This window comes from Ambystoma mexicanum, chromosome 8 (assembly GCF_040938575.1).
Source record: "Ambystoma mexicanum isolate Mex_15411 chromosome 8, UKY_AmexF1_1, whole genome shotgun sequence".
In the NCBI taxonomy this organism is placed as follows: Eukaryota; Metazoa; Chordata; class Amphibia; order Caudata; family Ambystomatidae; genus Ambystoma; species Ambystoma mexicanum.
Window position 1 is genome coordinate 958,510,663 of NC_090929.1, and position 22,604 is coordinate 958,533,266.

A 22,604-nucleotide genomic window follows, 5' to 3' on the forward strand; every position below is an offset into this window, starting at 1 on the left:
GTATGCCGGTCAGGACCTGCGTGACTGCCCCCAAACTGTCACGGATCATTGCAGCACAGGCATTGATTGCAGCAGTGTTCCCTGCAATGGCCTGACGGATCTCCCGCCTTGTCTCCTCCCCATATTGGCGCACCATGTCTATCATGCTCTCCTGCCTTGCCTCCACCCTGGACAGCCGTGCCTCTAAGTCAGTGGGAGCAGCAGAGGTTGATGGTGCTGTGGCAGGGCGTGGCATTGCAGGGCTGGCCTCTGGGGTGGTACTCAGTTCGGGGCTGTGCAGCAGAACTGCAGATTCCAGCATGGGGCTGGAGGGTGAGGCCTGAGTTGTGTGTTGGGGGTGGACGGGGGGCTTGGGGTGTGTGGACATGCCACATGGATTGCGCCTTCTTGGTCCATGTACTCCTCCTCTCCGATATCAACGTCACTCAGTGTGGCTGTGGCTTCTGCCTCACCCATTGAACTAGTTGCAGTAGAATGGGTGCCACTGGCCTCCCCTTCCACTGTTGTTGGCAGCTCTGTGCTTGCAGTCTCACCCGCAGCTGTGGGGCCCTCATGTGCCGGCATGGCCTGTGCACTCGCCCTGGCTTGTACTGTGGGCCGTGATGCTGCCCCGGAGGTGGTTTTGCCAGTGCCAGGTGGTTTGGCCCGGGACGTGGATGGTCTTGTGGCTGGGTCTTGACTGCCATCTTCTCCATCGGTGCCTGGGGGGGGAAGCAGAGATGCAGAGCATCAGTGATGGTGTTACATGCAAGATGCATGAGATGGTGCTGTGGAGTTTTTCATTTCTCATGCATTTATATCTTACAGGTGTGTCGCACAGGGTAGTTCGAACGGGGGAGGAGGCCATTTTGGCATCAGCCGTGACGTCTCAATTCGGCAATGCTGCATGCCAGGTGGCATGCCGTTGTTTTGGGGTTTGTGTGATGTATGACATGGGAATGGTCCCTGTGTGTTGGCTGTATGTTGGTAATGGGATTGGCACTCAGCATGCATTTCAATATGGCAGGGTTTGGGCCTCCATCTGGACATGGATATGTAAATATGTGTGTGATGGGACATGCATTGCCTTGCCTAGGCTCTATTCCACATCACTTGTGCTACGTCATGATTTGCCCTAATGGGGTTTGCAGGGCCACTCACCTCCATCTTCAGATGTTGCGGCACCCGTCTCCATCTCCCCGAAGCCCTTGATCGACTCCATCTGGATGGTAGCGCTGCATGTCCTCCTCCCAGCGCATGAGTTTGACCGGGGAGTGGGCACCCCCGCCTGGGCACCCCCGCCTGTGACCATGGCCTCCCGACGATTGCTGGCCAGGATGTTGCATACCCTGAGGCGGAGGTCATCCCACCTTTTCTTGCAGTCTTTGACTGACCGTGGGGTGGTGCCGACTGCAGACACCTCGCGGACTACCTCCTCCCATATCTCCTTCTTCCTCTGCTGCGCCTTCCTTTTGAGGTTATGGATGTGATCTCATCAGCATGGGCAGCAAGGGTGTCTGCCAACATGTTCAATTCCTCATTAGTGAAACGCTTCTTGCGCAGGCGGGGGTTGGTTTTTTGGGTTGCCTTAGACATGATGTTCTTAATGGCCCTGGTCTCTCCTATGCAACACTGGTGGTTTGGGAGGATTGCAATGGATTGTTTTTTTAAAGTAGGCCGCCGGCGCATTTCCCATTCCGACGCAATGACGTTACTTACTGGTCTGGTATTGCGAGCCCGGTATTTACATGGTGTTATTACCGGGTCATTATTAAGGCGTGCCTCCTGGGCGCAGGCGGTATCGGCGGGTCCCGTGATGCCGCTATCAGGGGGTTGGAGGGCCTTTAGCGGCATGGCAGTATGGCCATTACCGGCATGGGGGTTTGCGCATGCTCGCGCACTCGTAATCAGCTGCCAGTAGCGGCGTCATACGAGCACGGACCCGCTACTTTCTCCATGCCGGTAATGACCCCGTTTTTAGCGCACTTCTCGCAATGAGGCCCAAAGTTATTGTATGGACGCTCATTGTGCTTGGATAACAGCGATACTGCCACAAGATGGACTATGACTCTTGCAAGCCTCACCACAACTTGCATGGAGGTCGCAACGCTTTGTTTCATCCCCATGTACCTGAAATCCACATTGCTTGGTCAATTTTCGGTCAAAAATAGGTTTTGAGGTAGACAGTCCACGTACATCGGTTGTGCCTCATATCTAATGAGGGTATCGTTTTTTCTAGAATATACATAACTTCCTTTTTCACGAATATGAGTCCCTTTGCCTCGGGACAGGGCTTTGGATTGATTACTTTCTCTTTTCCCCCATTACTGATATGGCAAATTAAAAACAAGCATAGACAAAGCCAATAGTTTGGGCATTTACCATTGTTCTTTGCATTTTGCATTTATAGGCGACAGGGTGCATGGACGGGAGTGCAAACTTTCAAATCGGGATGCACTAAAGGCTTCTGGTGTGAAAGAGAATGAGAAGAGGAATAGAGCAAGGGAGCAAATCATTGATAGAGGGTGCCATCAATGATAAACAAGAGGACATATGAGGGAGAAAGGGTGAGAGTGAGAGAGTAAGAAATGAAGCAAAAGTATGAGGAAGGATTAGACGGGGTAGCGAGAGGGGACTGGGTGGGGAACAGAGGGGGTAGGGTCAGTGTCGCTATAGAGAAGGGGGTAGCATGCATCAGTGGTGAAAAGAGAGGGGCAGGGTTGAGTAGAGGGAGAGGGGGTAGGTTGAGTTGGGGTAGAGTGAGGGGTACGGCGGGTGGTTGGAGTTAGAGATAGTGGGGTAGGGCAGGTGGGTGGGGTAAAGAGATTGGGGTTAAGGTAGGTGGTTCGGTGGAAGTAGTGAGAGTGAGGGTATGGGCCGATAGATTGGGAGTCGGGTGGTTGGGGGTAGACAGGAGGGGTGACTGCTTGGATGAAAAGAGTTTGGGGTTGGGTGGGTGGCTGTTTCTAGAGAGAATGGGGTGGGGTTGGTGAGTTGTAGAGAGAGAGTCAGGGTGTCAGAGAGCTTGGGGGTATGCTACTAACAATGGGAGTAGGGAAAGTTGGGGCAGTAGAGAGAGAGCAAGGGTGGGTGGTTGGCAGTAGAGAAATTGGTCATGGGGTGGGGGATTAGACTGTGTGGTTGGCGCAGGTAGATCGGGTGGGGCTAGGATGGGTGGGTGGGGGTAGAGAGGGTGGAGGTAAGGTGGTCAGCTGCATGTAGAGAGTGTGGGGATAGGGTAGGGTGTGAGGGGGTAGAGCGAGTTGGGGTAGGGTCGGTGGAGGTCGGATAGGTGTGTGGAGGTAGAGACAGTGGTGGTAGGGTGGGTGGGGGTAGGGAGAGTAGGGGTAGGGTTGGTAGTTGGGACAGAGAGAGTAGGGGTTGGGTGAGTGGGTGTAGAGAGACTGGAGGTAGAGTTTGTACGTCTTAGAGAGATGGTGGGTTTGTAGAGTGAGTGGGGTAGGGTGGGTAGGGGCAGAAAGAGTGGACATGTCTGGTAGAGAGGCAGCCTTGGGAGGACTAACATGAACACATCTGCCCGGAAAGTATCCCCAAAACAACCAAATTGTAAGTGAAATAGCCCAGAATTGCAATTTTACAAATCACTATGTGGCTGGGAAATAGAAAGTTTGTTTCCCGATTTACTTCTTACAAAGCTGCTGATTGGAGCAAATACTTTTAGGGAACTACTCATTGGGTAGTACGCAGAGGAGTTCGGAACAATAAACTTCCATGCTGTGGCATTGCCAGTTGTCTCAGTTCAGAATCCCCCCTTCCCACCCTTTTTTCTTTAACAATGGTTTTGGCAAATCAAATGACACAAAAATTCATCAAACCAAACACTAACAGCACTGCTTATAACTTGTGCATGTTTGTGTGCATCATGCATGCCAACATTTTCCATGGTGGTGACATCAGACCAGTCCAGGTTTTGACTTTGCATTCTGGTATTTGTAGTCATGGATTTCCCCATTACAAATGCAAGACTAAGGGCCTCATTACGGCCATGGTGAAATGGGTTAACGGGCTCCGCAAAAGGAGGCGGATCCGTTAAACCCGTTCCGCCACATTCCCCTAAAAACAACCAACCACACCTCACTATCCTTACAACACCAGGCAGCACCTCACTGTCCCTAACACAACCAGACAGCACCTCACTGCCCCTGAAAAGCACCTCCCAGACCCTAAAACAACCCGACAGCACCTCCCAGTCCCTGAAAAACGACAGACCGCATAACACTGCCCTCTAAAATAACCAGCACCTAGCCGCCCTTTAAATTAACCAAGCAGCACCTCACTACCACTTTAAATACCCGGCAGCACCTCACTACCCCTTTGAAACTTTAAATGGCACCTCACTACCACTTAAAACATTCCAGGCAGCACCTCACTACCACATACAATTTCTAGGCAGCACCTCACTACCCCTCAAAACCAGCATGATCCACAAATAACCAGGGAAAAGCACCTGACTGTCCCTAAAAACACCAGACCGCCCCTAAAAACACCAGACAGCATCTCACTGCCCCTAAAACAACCAAACACCTCACTATCCCTACAAAGACCAGACAGCCCTCACTGCCCCTAAAAACACCAGACTGCACCTCACAGTCCCTAACAACACCAGACAGCTCCCCACTGCCCCTACAAACGACCAGACAACACCTCACTGTCCCAACACACCAAACAGCACCTGACTGTCCCTAACACCAGAACACAACCGGACAGCACCTCACTGTCCCTACAACACCAGTCAGCACCTCACTGTCCCTAAAACACCAGCAGCACCTCACTGCCCCCGAAAACACCTCTTATACCTAAAACAACTGGGCTGCAGCACCTCACTATGCCACCCCAGAATCACTCCCTAAAATGAATATAAACAACTCCTGCCTTTCCTAAAACCTCCAAAACATAAACACCTCACTAAACCTCTACAATATCAGGCAGCACCTCACTACCCCTTAACACCACACTGAAGCATCTCGATACCCCCTTAAAATCCAGGCAGCATCTCACTACCCTTAAGAACACCGAACAGAACCTCACTGCCCCCTAAATTGACCCAGACAGCACCTAACTGCCCGCTAGACAGCACCTCACTGCCCTTAAAAACACCATAAAGCACCTCACTGCCCCTTTAAAACCACCAGACAGCACCTCACTGCCCCTGAAACACCAGCAGCTCCTCACTGCCCCCGAAAATGACCAGACACACCTCACTGCCCCAAAAAAACAACCAGACAGCACCTCACTACCCCTGACAACAACCAGACAGCACCTCACTGCCCACTAGACAGCACCTAACTGCCCCCAAAAATGACCCAGACAGCACCTCACTGCCCGCTGGACAGCACCTCACTGCCCCCAATATTGACCCAGACAGCACCTCACTGCCTGCTAAACAGTACCTCACTGCCCCCAAAAAAGACCCAGACAGCCCCTCACTGCCCGCTGGACAGCACCTCACTGCCCCCAAAGATGGCCCAGGTAGCACCTAACTGCCCGCTAAATGACACCTAACTGCCCACTAGACAGCACCTTACTGCCCCTAAAAACACCGGCAGCATGCACACATAACCAGGGGACATGCCCCTACAAACAACAACCAACAGACGTCATGACACCAAAGTTCTTGCACCGTAATGGCGCCAAAGTTCTTGCACCACCCCCAAAATATCCATGAAATGCACACATAATTGCAATTCCTCTGCGCCACAATCCCAGCATGTGCATGCAGTGAAAGCACCTCACTGCCCCCAAAAATTGACCAAACAGCACCTCACTGCCCCTAAAAGTACTGGCATCATCCACACATAATCTGGGGTAATGCCCCTACGAACACGACAAACAAAACACTGCAGGACAACATGTAAAACCCACAGTAAGCGATAACCCGATCAAGTCCATGGCGCTAAAAACCCTGCGCCAAACCCCAACATGTCCCTGAAATGCAAAACACAAAATGCATGGCAAGTAATTGTAAATGCAAAACATGGATGGAAGTGACATGGCGCTAAAGTCCCTGCGCCATACCCCCACCCACATGTCCACTTCAGCCAACCTGCAAAGAAAACATTGCATACACAGCATTACAATGTCCCATGGACCCCACCCCCACGAGTCCATAGTAAAAACCAAAAGACATGTCCTAACAGCAGGCCACCTACATAAACACGATATCAGCACATAAATGACAGGCCATAAACTGCTAACATCAACCCAGAACCCAAACCAAAATTGTACTAAACCCAGAGGCCACAACGTAAATACAAACAGCATTAACCAATAAAACCGGCCTCACCAAACACATACCTCTATTTAGTGCCTTGTCAAATCCCTCATCACGTTACTTATTCCCCACTGGTCCGGATCCAGCGGCCGCCAGCTTGCCAGCCTTCTTGTGAAATCACCTGCAAGTGGCAACCATCGCCTTCCATTGCACTCACTGTAGACGTCCATAAAACCAGACACGATCATAGAGCTTCCCTCCATTTCCAGTGACAAATGAGTTCTCACATCAATGCCATCCACTCCCACCAATTGTGCCAAAAAGTCACTTATTTCATTACTGCCCGGACTGTTTGTGAAGCACGAAACTCTGGCAAGTGTCCCACTCCAACTTCTGAGCATTTCCGAAACACCACGGCTCCCACATCCAGCACCGGCGTAACCCTCATGAAGAACGTTGTGTTCCAAACAAACGCCAGAAAGGCATCCCACATTTCGTTCCAGCCGATGTTGCTGGAACGCCAGTCCAAACACGAGTCCTCCTCCCATCAGCGTCGGCCCTCCTACAGCCGACGTCATCATAGCTGCTCCCGACACCATGAAAGCAACATCGCTGCTTGGACCCGTTGCTCCAGCCAGCCTCACGTCTGCAGTGACAGAACTTCCACATTCAGCGTCGGCGTGATCCTCCTGCAGAACGTTGCGTTCCACACCAACGCCAGAGAGGCACTCAACGCTGCGTTCCAGCTGATGTCGCCGGAACGCCAGTCGTGGCGTCGGCCCTCCCCCAACCGACGTCATCATAGCTGCTCCCAACACCATGAGAGCAACAACAACGCTGCTTGGCCCCACTGCTCCAGCAACCCTCGCGCCTGCAGTTTGGCACTCCGTCTTATATTCATCCGCCCGCAGAACACTTTGTGCGGCCGCGTCTCCGCTCCTCCCCACAGCGGAATCATTCGCCTGAATGCGTCGCCGCTCGGCCCATGGAACAGGGACCCTCCTCACATCCACGTCCCATCTACTCCTCCGATGCACTGAGGACACTTCTGCCAACGCTGCCGTCTGCCCGCACTGCACCTCCGGCTCACCTGCAGAACGCCCACCAGCGGTTCCTTCGCTGGACGCTACGCCGGCCGGCATCCCCTCTGTTGCTCCGGACCGCCAGTCAAGATGCCCTCAGCCAACCACTGGCCACTGGGGTCACAAGACCCCACCCTGGAACCTGGCACAGAACTCTGCACCACCCGACCTGCTGACAGAGCCGCCTGGCAATTCCTCCTTGTGCCACCGGTTATGTGCTCCGCCAAGACAGGTTCCCAGCCTTGGACCTTCACTGCACCGCCCGGCCTGCAGCTCCTTGATGCTGGATAGATGTCACCCTGGAAGGCAGCGCCTCTCACTTACTGCCCCTTCCCAGTAGTCCCATCCTCGTCGCCAGTGATATAAACTAAGTCTTCTTCGCTAATCAAGAACACCAGAAGGTAAGTAGTTTACATGTAGGTTTATTCTCTTAGTTATTAAGTAGAGAAGGCCCTGGGACATCCATCTAGCCCAGCAGCTTAGGTCCAACTGACACCAGTAGAACCCTGCACACCAAACACACATCAACATTCCACCAGAGTCCCAGTGACATCACCACACCAACACTCCACCTAGAATGTTAGTGACATCACCACCATCACAACACTCATAGCCATAATCAATCACAGCACAGATTATGACAGTGACATCAGACCAGTCCAGGTTTTGACTTTGCATTCTGGTATTTGTAGTCCTGGATTTCCCCATTACAAATGCAAGACTAAGGGCCTCATTACGGCCATGGCGAAATGGGTTAACGGGCTCCGCAAAAGGAGGCGGATCCGTTAAACCCGTTCCGCCACATTACGAGGTCCCCTCGCGGGAACCGGTAAGGACGCCTGGTAAAACCAGGCGTCGTTACCGGGTCCCACGAGGGGAAGAGGGAGCAAACAACGGGCCACTCGTAATCGGCCCATTGTTTGCTCCCTCTCCCATTCCCATTCAGCCCTATGGGGGCTAAAATGGGAATGGGGAAGGTCCGGGCCCGGGTCCCTGGGGGGAGGAATTACCGGGCCCTCCAAACTCGGAATGGCCCGGTAATTCCCCATTCTGGGAACCCGGACTCGATTTCGGCGGCAGCCATGCCCCCAATAGCGGCATGGCTACCCCTGAGGTCGTAATGAGGCCCTAAGAGTCAAAGGATGCAAAGTTAAAATCAGTACAGGAATAGTGTCTCTGAAAAAGAATGCATAATGTTAGCACATGTGCTGTACTTTTTAAACATTACAGTATATGTATAAAAAAGTAGGCATGCATAATTTAAATTTGAAAAAGTATTACTAAAGTTCCATTCACTCTAGAATTAGGGATTAAAAAATACAAATGTGCTAGCTTCCTATTCCCTTTACCTCCCCCTCATTTACCAGATGGGCATGCTACAAAAACAAACACCCAGCCTGCACTCCCTCACCCTCAGTCACAGTACAGTAGTGAAGAAAATGGCAGTTACTTTTCACCCCACCGACCCGGCTACATCTATAAAAATACTAACTACAGGTGCCATGCAAACTCCCATCCCCCCACCGTATTTATATTCTTAAATAAAAACATAAATGTTCTGGCACCAATAAACAAGAATGCCTACCATCCTCAAACCCTGCACCGCCCACACTTCCCACAATCTCCCAAGTTAAATGTTTAAAAAGTGCATTGACAGTGTCTAGTGAAATGCAAATAAAAATGCCTTCTCCCTCTATTAATAAACAGAGATTGAGAAATCGCTGACCCCCCCCCGAACTCCCATTCTCAATTTCAAAACATGAATGCTTTTTGCTACCACTCCCGAAATTACAAACAACAAGCACACAACAAACAAGCCCAGGGAACCCTTCCGATCAGCCACATCAACATACGTCGTAATGAAAAGTGTAGGCAGACTCCCAATTTGCTCTTAATAATCCAAATAAACCAAATATACAAATAAAACATTTTAATAAACGTTAAGATTGCACTAAATGTTCTACCATGCCTGGCTTTAGTATTCCCAAAGGCACACATCCTTACGGCATAAAGCATAGCTCAGTGACAATGGGCCTCATTACGACCCTGGCGGAGAACCATGGTGCAATTTGCACCATGGTCCATGGCGCAGAGCTGCCAACTCCGCCATGGTGGTTGGCGGACTTACCGCCCCATTCCGACCTTGGCGGGGCGGTAAGTCCCCAATCCCCATTTACCCTTCCCCATTCCCATTTTTGCCCCATAGGGTATAATGGGAGTGGGGAAGGCGTTAATTACGCCACTGTAATTTACGGTGGCGTAATTAACGACAAGTCCCGTAGCGCCATGGATTTTTCCGCCTGCAAAAAGCAGGCGTAAAAATCACCATGGCGCTACGGGATCTCGTAGTCGGGCGGAGAGGTACGCCATGGGTTACGCCGGCGTAAACCCCTTTCCGCCAGGGTCGTAATGAGGCCCAATGTGTTCACTTTGCCACGAGGTGAATGCTATACAATATGGGTTCAAACTCCAATAAAGAACTTCAAGACATAAAGTGCTATACATATCATTTTAACAAAAAAGGGTCAGCCAAAAATTAATATAAAACAAAATCATAGTGAAGGAAGTTTCCAACTCCACTACAACCACCACAAAGCAATACAAAGGCTGCCTGCTCAACCTTAACTCTCAACTGCTCCAGTAAACATGGTGAATCACCAAATGGAGCACAAACACATGAAGGCCACCCACTGCACCCTATTTACCACATGAAGGCCCACCCACATTACTGCACACTACAGACATGTACTATCACAAAATGTTCTCCACTTAATAAGGCATTTTTTTAATGTATAACTAAGAGAATTGATTTCAGAGCAACACATGAATGGGGGTGCAGAGACCCTGACAGCCCCACCACCATATGGGTGCTTTCACTTATCACCTGCTGCAGGATACACAATCCCCAGTATTTACCACTGTCATCTTAATACTCCAGTAAATAAAGGAGGAGGCAAGCAACACCTATAGTGGCGAGAATAGAAGGAAGATTAAGATGATTGCTGTAAAACCAAGATCGCAGAAATTTGGAGGAAGCACTGCAGCAGGCGGAGGGAGAGAAGGTACAAGCAGGATGGCAAGGATGAGAGGAACAGGGAGATGGAGACAGTCAGACAGCAGTAACCAGATTGGATCAATGGATGTCCGGACAGTTCCATTTTAAAGTTGTCAGTGCTGTTATAACAGACCTCAAGGCAGACTTCTCTCAGGTAGATATGTCCTTAGAAGGTGAACTTGATACATTAGTCCCAAAAACAGAGCACCATGGTAGAACCGGCCACAATTTGGCATGGACAGAGGAGGTAAGGAGTGTAGGGGAGAAAGATGAAGAGGAATGGAAATTGGAGGTAGAACATGGAGAGGAGGGTGCTCCAGCACCTGAAGTAGTGGTTAGGGAAATTAGACCATGGGGTCTTAGGAAACGATGTGGTACTCATATAGCAGTAGTGAAATATAAAGCAGTAACAGGGAAAACACCAATTAAGTATGGGAAAGACAGTTTCCAGTGCTGCAGAAAGGTTTGGGTACAAAACAATATGTCCCTTGGCCACATATCGACTGGAATAATTTTATGAAGTCACTACCCTCACTCACTTCAGGGGCAGTGAAGTGATTTATGTATTAGAAAAGCAAATGCAGTAATTATGGGAGAAATGAAAAACCTACTTGCCGCCCTTATAGGAGAACAAGCAGATGAAATGTGGAGGAAAGTGGGGTATCCGGGGTACAGCTAGACCCAAATATCCATAACAGTTCACCCGTTAGCAATTGCAGGGCAAATGTGTGGGGGGCATGTATCCTGGTATACTAGATATTAATTCACTCATGGCTAGGACCATGAAGGTGAATGATGATCCCACTGCATATACATAACAGATTCAGGAGATGTGGAGAGCAGGGGCATTTATCATGGGATTGCCGGTGTAGGCCATCATATTTTTATGATCCACGTGCTTACCCCAATGGACCAGCAACTAGACTTGCGGGTTATCCCACTCCCGAAAGGCAGACATCAACTATATCCTGCATCCCAGGCTCTGTGCTACTGCAGCAAGTACAGGTAGGGCAGAACCCAGAGTCTCAGGCTGCACAGACATATGTACCACAGTCATGTGTGTCAGCACAGGTACCAGTACAGCCATGGGATAGTAATCCTTTGCCTCAAGGTACTGTCACACATTACACAGGAGTGTGTGTTGTGGGGGGAATCCCTTTCCTGATTCCGGGAACAAATTCATACCTGGATTAGGACAGCACACAGAAAGCTCTGACGTGTCGCGTCCTGTCTGTTGCTGCCGATCTGGAATAACAACCCCAGGTAGGTGTAACAATAGGTGATCACATTTTTTCCTTTATTGTCAATACACTGGCAACTAAATCTTGCATTAAGGAATGTACATTGCCCCTTTCAGGTAAAAAGCTGGACTCTCAGGGATTCTCTGGGGCTATTCTGTTGGTTACATGCACGTACGATTTACCTATCAAGGTAGGCACTCAAGATTTATCAGCTCCTCTTTGTTGTAGCATACAGATACCCCAGTGAATCTCTTGGGCACAGACTTGTTGAGTAATCTGAATGTGACAATCTTGTTTACTGAACAATGTATAGTATGCACAACCCCAAGTTTGTATCATGTGAGAACTATGGTGCTTTTGGGGGTGCCTGTACATTCAGATTTGTTTCTTTATGAATCCAGGGTGATGTTGAGGTGAGTTTCTGTGATTCGGGATAGTGCATTACGAATACCAGCAGAGTTTTTGTTTCAAACTGAAGTGTCACCAGAGAAAGTCTCAGGTATGATTGTTAATATACTTCTAGATGCAGTAACTGTTAAAAGGAGAAGGTGGTTCTCTACTTTTGAGGAATGAGAGGAAAAGCACACAGTTCTGTGCATTGTTCCAATACTATCATTGAGGGAGGTGTCTGACAAACAATTGTTCGAGGATTTTGAGGACACAGGAGAAATGATCTTTGAGGTGGGGACCCCTTTCCAGATAATGAAATAGCATAGGGAGATACCTCAGACTATGTTTATTGTTAAAACCACATACCCATATTGGAAGGAAGATTTGGACAAGGTGCCTAGTCCCTTATGGACTAGCAATCCTCATGATGTGGGGTTACTCAAAAGCATAGGAGTGGTAAAGATAAAATTGAAGCCTGGTGCAATGTTGCCACATGTAGGACATTACCCCATGTCTAGGAAAGCGAATGAAGGGACTTAAGACAACATTATTGCATTTTGGAAGCAAGGTATTAACCGACCTTCCGTGTACCCATGTAACATGGCTGTGCACCGAGTAAAAAAGACAGAGGTGTCCAGTTGGAGTATGGCACATGATTTTCCTCCTCTGAATAATATTTTTGAAGCAGAGTTCCTGGTAGTACCACATCCTGCTACCATTCTTTGTAACATCCCTACTGGTTCAACTCAATTTACTGCGATTTATCTGAAAAATTTGTTTTTCTCAGTCCCGTTGAAGTGTGACTCTCAGTACCTTACTGCATTTACCCATAGATGCCAAATATATCAGCACACAAGGTTACCATAGGGTTATTGAGAGTCACTGAGTATTTTTAATGGGGTGGTTCAAATGGATTTGGGGAATCTACAAATTCCCACTACTGTAATTCAGTATGTGTACAATTGCTAGTAGCAGTTCTGAGGAGCAGTGTTTCGGAGATTCAACTACACTTCTTACCTTGCTCATTGAGAAGGTATACAAGGTGGACAAGGATACATTGCAGTATTTTAACACTAAGATAGTGCAAATAACATCACCTGCAGGAAGAAAAGTAATGTCTGAGAGAGCTGTTGCAGTACAGAATACACCGCAACCAGCAACCGTAAAACAGATGCAGCAGTTCTTGGGACTCTGTAACTATTGTAGATATTGGATCTTTGACTACTCTCGTTACACAAGGACCTTGTTACAAGGACTCAAAGGAGTACAGAAAGAGATAGGTTTAATTGAATGGAAGGAAGAAATTAAAACTTGTTTTAAGGCACTCAAGACCGTGTTCAGCAGTGATCTTGTTGACTCCAGATTATAAGAAATCATTTTATATGTTTTTGCAATCAAATGGGCAGATAATGACTGCAGTCCTAACCCTAAAGACATTGTTGGGTCATAAACCTTTGACTTATGATAGTGGACTGCTAGACCCAGTTATGCAAAGTCTATTTCCATGTGAGCAAGCACTGGCGGCAGCAGATATTGTCATTCATAAATCGTCACTCATTACTATGGGCTGACCAGTGACACTGTATGTAGAGCATGCCGCTTTTTCTTTCTTAGGGAATCCCAAATCAACCCTTACCACACATGGGGCCTCAGGGTATGAGGTAATCTTGTCTAATGCCTCTACATGTGCAGTGAGGTATCATACAGTCAACCATGCAACATTCTTAGCTGAACCAGTGAAACCTTATGACATTGTACCTGACTGTGGAGCCTAAGAGGGAGAAGGAACTGAAAGTGTGAATGGTAAGGAAGATGCACTAGAGGGAGTGGAAGTTCGCTTTGTTGGCGGTTCATTGACAATCAATCAGGACACTGGTGAAAAGTGGACAGGAACAGTAGTTGTGGGCTTGGTGGATGGTGAGTACCAAGTCGAAGTGAAAAAGGGATTGACTTCACATTTTTCTGCACAAGCGATGGAGTTGGTAGCACTCACAGAGGTTCTTGAGATCAGTAGGGAGAAGACAGTCACTATTTACTCCGACTCTGAATATCTCACACACACGGAGCATTCAGGGTTGTCGAGATGGCAGAGAAGAGGGTTCAGGAGACCGGATGGGTCGCCAGTCCAGCATGCTGCGCTTTTATCCAGATCAATAGATGCATGAACATTACCAGCAGAAATATCAGTTGTTTGGTGCGCTGTGCATACTAACAATACTGACCTAATTTGCGCTTGGTAATAATGCAGCTGACAGAATGGCAAAGGAGGCCATATATTTGACATTCACAGATTCCCATATCCAAGAGTCTGTGTCCCAACAGGCACAGTTATCAGTTTCTTACACAGCAGTGCCCCTCATGCAAATTGTAGAAATGTAAGTCAGAGCGCCAGAAAATGAAAAGCAGCTGTGGGTGAAATGAGGGTGTACCCCTCACCCACAGAATTGTTGTGGAGACAGGATCTCACAGGTAAATAAGTGATGCCTCTGGAGTTACCTATTGTGGCTATAGAGAAGTTACATCACCCATCGCATATGTCTCGACAACAAATAGAACAGACCTCCAGGAGGACAGGTTAATTCCCACCCTGCAAGCACAGGTGAGTAAATTGGTATCTAACTGTATGACCTGTCACCAGTTCAGTCCTGGAAATACATGGAAAACATTCAAATGAAATTTCCCCAAACCATTAGGGCACTTCAGAGTACTTCACATTGACTATGTGGACATGACAAACAGATGCAATAATTTTCGTTATATCATCGTCGTCATTTGTACATTCTCCCAAAGGATTGAGGCTGGACCCTGTGCACACCCTGATGATAAATCAGTGGCAACATTCTTGGTGTAGGAGGTATTCCCACTGTGGGGTATATGCAAGGTTTTGAGGGCTAACAATGTGACCCACTTTTTTAATGAACTTTTCGCTGAAATCACTACTCTAAAGGGTATAGAGCACAGGTTGTGTTTGGTGTGTCACCTACAAGTCAATGGGAATGATGAGCGCATGATTGCTTTTCTGAAAATCAGATTGTTAAAACTCTGTTTTGATCTTGGACTTTGTTAGGGAGAATTCTCCTTCTAGGGATAATTTCCCTCACCTACTGAGTCCCCCAGCAGCTTTGCTGGATTTCTGGAGTTTATTTTTTCCACCTGGTAAGAGTGTACATCCTTTTTCCACTCTTACATGTGTTTTGGCCTATGTGTTGACTCATTGTGTGATCTTGGGCACTGGAGCACACCACTCCAAGTGCCCCTGTTCTTGTATGGGTTACACAGCACCTTTAGTGTAGTAACCCAGGGTTGTCTTTTAGACTTCCCTCTGACTCCATTTCGCTGGGGCTGACTACTGTCCCCCAGAGAAAGGTAAAGTTGCCATTTACTTTACATAGTCATTTCTTCCACAGACCCAGTACACCCCATCTTACATGGAGTACTGGATAGGGCTAATCTGTACCCCTTTTCTGTCTGTACCTCCCTGAGCATTGTTTTGCTCTTTTAACATTTAGACTTGGCTGGTGGCAGTGGTATCTACCCTAACTTTTGTACCGCGATTATATTAGATAAACGTGGTACTGTTCTTGGCTATTATATTAGCCCCAAACATCAACCCGGTTGACCAAATCATCTTTCTTTTGGCTCTGGTTGGGTTTATTCGCCATTTCTTTTTGTTAAAGTCCTTCTTGTGTTTTACTTTGCGCGGCAAACTAGGTTTGGCTTCTTTGTTCACCGTCTTTTAGCGGGCTTCTGCAGAGAAGCCCTCCTCTTGGCGCCTGGGTGTCTAGGTGGGCTGAATGTGATGGAGGGGTGTAGTCATCCCCTGCACAGGGTATCCTAGGAAACTCAAGTCGCACTTTGCCATGATTGGCTGAGGTGGTTGACCCGGCCGGACAACCCCCCTGCTGCATGATTGACAGCCAGGCTGTGTGAATGGGGGTTTTGCACATAAAAGGCAGGTCTCTTGGGCTAGAAGTCAGGGTCGCCTCTGGAACTACAAGGAACCGAAGAAAAGTGGAGAGAACGAAGGCTGCTGCAACTACCCCATCCCGGTGAAGCCCTGCTGCAGTCCTGAGTTATCTACCCTTCGACGACTAAGAGAAGATCCATCCGGAGTCTTCTTCCCTTGAGCCTGGTGGGGATAACCAGCTCATCTTCTTCAGCCAGAGATCTCCGCCGTGGTCGAAATCGTTGCACACTGGTTGACTTTACTCAAGACCAGCTTGTTCTTGTTATGATCCCCACAAGGCAGTGGGCCTTGCAGGACAAATGGATAGGACCCTTTAAGGTTGTGGGTAAACCTGGAGAGGTGAACTATCTGGTGGACTTAGGCAACCCTAAGGAGGCTCCCAGAGTCTTTCACACCAATCGTTTGAAGGCTTATGTCTCTAGACCTGACATAAAAGCTCTGCGGCTAGCTTCAGCTCAGGAGGAGGAGGAGAGTGAACCTCTGCCTGACCTCCTCAGAGGCTTACCTTTAGATGAGCAAGTGGAAGGAGTTAATCTCTCTTGCAGTCTCACATCTGACCAGCAGGATGAGTGCAAGTTACTGTTAAATCCGTTTTCCTCCCTGTTGTCACTTTCAGTAGGCGTGACCCCTTGGGGTCAGCATGACATACACACTGGTGACTGTTTGCCTGTCAAAAGCAGGGGGTACAGAATGTTGGACAATATCAGATCCCACATAAGGAATGAGTCAACAAAATGCTTGAACTCGGGGTTATAGAGCCCTCTACTAGCCCATGGTTTAGCCCAGTTGTGCTTGTACCAAAGGCAGAATCCAAAGAATTGAGATTCTGCGTGGACTATAGAGCTCTAAATGCAGTCACCACGACTGATGCCCATCCTTTGCCTAGGACAGATGAGCTGGTGGACAAACTTGGTGCAGCCAAATAACTCAGCACATTTGACCTAACGTCAGGCTATTGGCAAATAGCCCTGACCGACCATGCCAAGGAGAAAACTGCATTCTCCACTCCAGCTGGCCTCTACCAATTCAAGGTGATGCCTTTTGGGTTAAAGAATGCACCTGCTACATTTCAGAGGATGGTCAATCAAGTTCCGAATGGGATGGATGACTTCTGCATGGCATACTTGGATGACATTGCAGTGTTCAGCCCTACATGGAAAGAACATGTTGAACACCTAGGTTATGTATTGCAGGCTCTGGAACAGGCCCATCTGACCATAAAGGCAAGCAAATGTCAAATTCGTCAGAGTTCAGTGGTCTACCTTGGGTATGAGGTAGGAGGAGGTGAAATAAGGCCATTGCCTAGCAAAGTACAAGCTGTACAAAACTGGGCCACCCCTACTACTCAGACCCAAGTAAGGACCTTCCTAGGTCTTACTGGGTACTATAGGAACTTCATAGAGAACTATGGGACCATAGCTTCTCCCTTGAATGTCATCTCCTCTTGCAAATTTCCTAAAAAGGTCAGGTGGAATGAGGAGTGCAATCAAGCCTTTGAAGGTCTAAAGAAAGCCCTTTGTCAAGCTCCAGTCCTAAGAGCTCCTGACTATCACCAACCCTTCATTGTACAAACTGATGCTTCTAATGTAGGTATAGGTGCAGTCCTTAGTCAACTGGATGAGAAAGGTAGGGAACACCCCATTTGTTTCATCACCAGGAAGTTAAAGGATCCTGAGACAAGGTGGGCAACAATAGAAAGAGAATGCTTTGCTATTGTGTGGTCACTGAAGAGGTTTAGACCATACTTGTATGGATCTACCTTCATCATTCAGACTGACCACCAACCCTTGAGATGGCTGATGCAAATGAAAGGGGAAAACCCAAAGTTACTCAGATGGTCAATCTGCCTGCAAGGATTTGATTTTTCCATTGAGCACAGAGCAGGAAGTCACTACCAAAATGCTGATGGTCTCTCTAGGATGTTTGTAACCAACTAGAGGTATGAGATCCATCCAGGAGTGGATTAAATCCTCCTGTCCCTTAGTCTGAGGGGGTGGGGGCGAGTGTTAGGGAGAATTCTCCTTCTAGGGCTAATTTCCCTCACCTAGTGAGTCCCCCAGCAGCTTTGCTGGATTTCTGGAGTTTGTTTTTTCCACCTGGTAAGAGTGTATATCCTTTTCCACTCTTACATGTGTTTTGGCCTATGTGTTGTTACTCATTGTGTGATCTAGGGCACTGGATCACACCACTCCAAGTGCCCCTGTTCTTGTATGGGTTACACAGCACCTTTAGTGTAGTAACCCAGGGTTGTCTTTTAGACTTCCCTCTGACCCCATTTCGCTGGGGCTGACTACTGTCCTCCAGAGAAAGGTAAAGTTGCCATTTACTTTACATAGTCATTTCTTCCACAGACCCAGTACACCCCATCTTACATGGAGTACTGGAAAGGGCTAATCTGTACCCCTTTTCTGTCTGTACCTCCCTGAGCATTGTTTTGCTCTTTTAACATTTAGGGCCTCATTACACGGAAGGCGGTAAAGGTTAACGGTCACCAGTAAGGGTACTGGTGACCATTAACCCTTACCGCCTTACTACGAGGTCCCTTTGCGGGTTGGTACTTTAACGCCTGCTTTTTAGCAGGCGTTAAAAACCAACCCGCAAAGGGACCAGGGTGCTAATTACGGTACCGTAAATTGCGGTACCGTAATTAGCACCTTCCCCATTCCCATTATGCCCTATGGGGCAAAAATGGGGATGGGCAATGGGGGAAGGGGGAATTACCGTCTGCCAACCTTGGAATAGGGCGGTAATTCCCCTTTCCTCCAAGGCGGTGCAGATATTTTACCGGCATGGACCAAGGTGCTAATAGCACCTTGGTCCACCGCCTACCGTGTAATGAGGCCCTTAGACTTGGCTGGTGGCAGTGGTATCTACCCTAACTTTTCCACCGCAATTATATTAGATAAACGTGGTACAGTTCTTGCCTATTATATTAGCCTCGAAAATAAACCTGCTTGACCAAATCGTCTTTCTTTTGGCTCCGGTTGGGTTTATTCGCCATTTCTTTTTGTTAAAGTCCTTCTTGTGTTTTACTTTGCGCGGCACACTAGGTTCGCCTTCTTTGTTCACTGTCTTTTGGCGGGCTTCTGCAGAGAAGCCCTCCTCTTGGCGGCTGGGTTTCCAGGTGGGCTGAATGTGAGGGAGGAGTGTAGTCACCCCCTGCACAGGGTATCCTAGGAAACCCAAGTCGCACTTTGCCATGATTGGCTGAGGTGGTTGTCCCGGCCGGACAACCCCCCTGCTGCGTGATTGACAGCCAGGCTGTGTGAATGGGGGTTTTGCACATAATAGGCAGGACTCTTGGCCTAGAAGTCAGAGTTGCCTCTGGAACTACAAGGAACCAAAGAGAAGTGGAGAGAATGACGCTGCTGCAACTACACCGTCCCGGTGTAGCCCTGCTGCAGTCCTGAGCTATCCACCCTTCGACGACTAAGAGAAGATCCAGTCCGGGGTCTTCTTCCCTTGAGCCTGGTGGGGATAACAGCTCATCTTCTTCAGCCAGAGATCTCCGCCGTGGTCAAAATCGCTGCACACTGCTGTAGTAGTCCAGATAGCCACCTGCTGAGCCTCTCCTGTTTTTAAGGAGCACACCTTTGCATTGTCGCTGCTGTCGGCTTCATCCCTGTGTGGTGCAGACCCCCATCAGATGTCCCCCTTCACAACAAAGCTCCAGCAACCGTGGGTCTGCCGCAAACCAACAGGAACAACTGCCAGAGCACCAGCTGCATTGTGGGAATAACGTACTGTGTTCTACTCGAGGAAACTGGGTGAATCCCTTTTCTTCATCCTCAAGGCTCGTCCTTGTCTTCCCTTCTTCTTATAACTTTTGCTTCCGAACATTGACAATATTTAAGTACTTTTTGGCTACACGCAATCGTGAACTGTCTAACAGTGTGATCTTCGGCACAGGCCTCCGGTGTCACCTAAACCTGGCTCCGACCCTTTGACTTTTGAACTCCTGTTTCTGAGTGTTTCTCGATACTGTCTGCCTAACCTTAATATTGCCTGTGATTTTTGCCTCCAACTCCATCTGGTTATCTCAGGTGCTAAGTGTGTTTTTGCACCGGTAGCATTTCATGTCACGGATACGCGTTTATTTAGTAGACCGAACTGTCAAAAAGTGATCGCAACATTATCCGCGGTATCGTGTTTTGTTCATAACACCGGTTCATTCAAACACAGGATACTTACCTTGAATCTTACTGTACAAAGTGAATTGGTTAGTTGTTGTATATTTAACGTGTGGTTTTGTTTAAAGTTTAATAGAGGTGTTGTGTTTATAACTGATGGTTTAAAAATAAATGTACTTATATTTTTTACCTGAAACCTGTTTGCTGGAGTCAAAGTAATTGTGGTCCCTTTGTGTAATCTCTGCTACTGCTCATATACTCTTGAGATAAGCCTGGCTGCTCTGCTACTGCTACCACTATTACTTAGTAGTACAGGCTTATATCAAAGGTAAAACTTGTGTTGCCACCTGTGGTCTTAATCATGTGTAGTGGTCCCTAAGGGCAGTGCACAGGATTTTGCCTAACAGACTTATGGCCCTTTAGTAAAGTGCATGTAATGGATGGGGTTGCAGAATAACTCTGAGTCCAAATAATCAAACCAACTCAGGAAGATGGCAAAGAGTCTGTTTTATTAACAATTATCTAAAACAGGGAAGTTACAATGGACATCAATGGATGTTCGCTCAGCTCTCGATGATTTTCTCATAATAACATCCTTATATGCAAATATTATGTCATACTACGTGACATATAATAAAAAACATATCAAGGGGTGTGATTGATTAAGGGAGATATCTAAATATACTTTCTGTAGGGGTTAGGATCGTGATTGGGTGCCCACTGTCAGGTGGACAAGTTATGCACCTCTAAAAACATGTAATCTTTAACACTATTAAGTACACGGTTTATCATTGGTCAGTCTTCACACCATAAGGCTCTTCGTTATATTGCCCTCTACAATTGGTTGGCATACTCGTGCCATGTCTGGAACATTCGGTTCACTTAGCAGCACGTAAGATCAACCCCAGGTGACAGGAGGTGGACTTGAATTTACCTCCCACCCAAATAGCCCAACATCTCTCATCCCCCATGCCTTGTGCCATGCAGATTGTCTTTGAACTTGGCCTTGCAAAGTATCCTTGTCTGTTGGAATATATGGGAGTGCAGGCTCTCACTATTGTTGTTCTAGAACTCCAAGCAGAACTCTATTTCCTTCCTTGGCTCACGTAACAGGAGACCACAATTGTGTCAGTTTTGCAACATTTAAATGTCTTAAATTAACAAACTTGGCACTCTTGGTGTTCTTTCTTTGCACCTTAACAAGGGATGATTCATCCTTCGCACATTCACTGCTTTCAAGAATAGATAACTGACCTTGGCTGCTTCAGTTTTGATACCAGGCCAGACAGCCTGGCCAGGCGTTTCCACACTCTCATCTTATTCTTGCTGCAACACAATTCTCTGCCTTTCCTCTCCATGGGTCTGGGCTTACTAAATTCATGACACTGATGTCCCGCTCCTATACAATGGTGGCTTCACCTGCAGTCCATTCACTAGGTATAGCAAGCTTCTATGATGACTTAGTCTACTTGCGTTTCAGAATCTGTACAATTAATGAACGGTTGATTTTCTGCAACACTTTGCAGACGTGCAATAGTCTTTTCATCATGAAAGTTTACTCGATTCTTAACTTTGTCATCAGATCTGTAAGATCCATGCATTTTTCCTGGGCAGTATTTTCGGGGCGTCACGCTCATCTCTTGTGACGTCACTAGCTACTCTCTTTGCTCCGTTTCATATCCTGTCAGGGAGTTCCTCCCTCAGATTTTCATCTCTTAGGAGATACATTTGATATGGTTTTCTCAGTGGGTACCTTCTTTCAAATATCCGCTATGGTATTGACACACCTGCTGGTGTCAAACATGGCACGATCCCTGGCCTCCAACACATAGGACGTAGGAGGGCAGGATTTTCTGCAAAGGCATGTAGCTGCTCCTCTACAATCTTAAAAAGAACTGGGTGCATTGACTTCCCCGGGCTCTGTTTTATCTTCATAACCCGCCGAAGAAGGAGCAATATTTTCCCCCCAATGAAATAGTGACATGGAGAAGAATAGGCACACCACTCTCACCCACACGTACAATATCAGATGCTCAGAAGTCCTCAGAGATTGTAGGAGAGAAGTTTAGGGCCTACATTAGGGACTTAACCTGAGATGTCAAGATGATATCTCCACAGGTTGCTTCTTTTCATCAACAGCCCGCTGCAACGGAGGGCATCGATCAGGAATCAGGAGTCCTAATACAGCCATATCCCTTCCCGCGGATCAAATTCTGATGGGAAAATTTGTTCGCCAGTGGGATGAAAGTCTGTTTCATTGCCCTATGAAGTAGTCTATGTGACCCAGAGTGCTGTGAAGGTGGAAGAGAACAAACATTGAATCTGTTTGAACAAAGTACCGTAAGTGGCCTGCAACTCTCCACCTTCACAAGAACAGAGGTCTAAGGGGGCAGATTCAACAGTAAATACTGAGTTAAATATTGCCATAGAAAGTGGGGCTCTTTCTAGCGCAAACAACAGAGTGAATAAATAGACTTTAAAGTTCCTGCGTAGATATTGAAGAAGTCTGTTCATAAACATGAGTGATA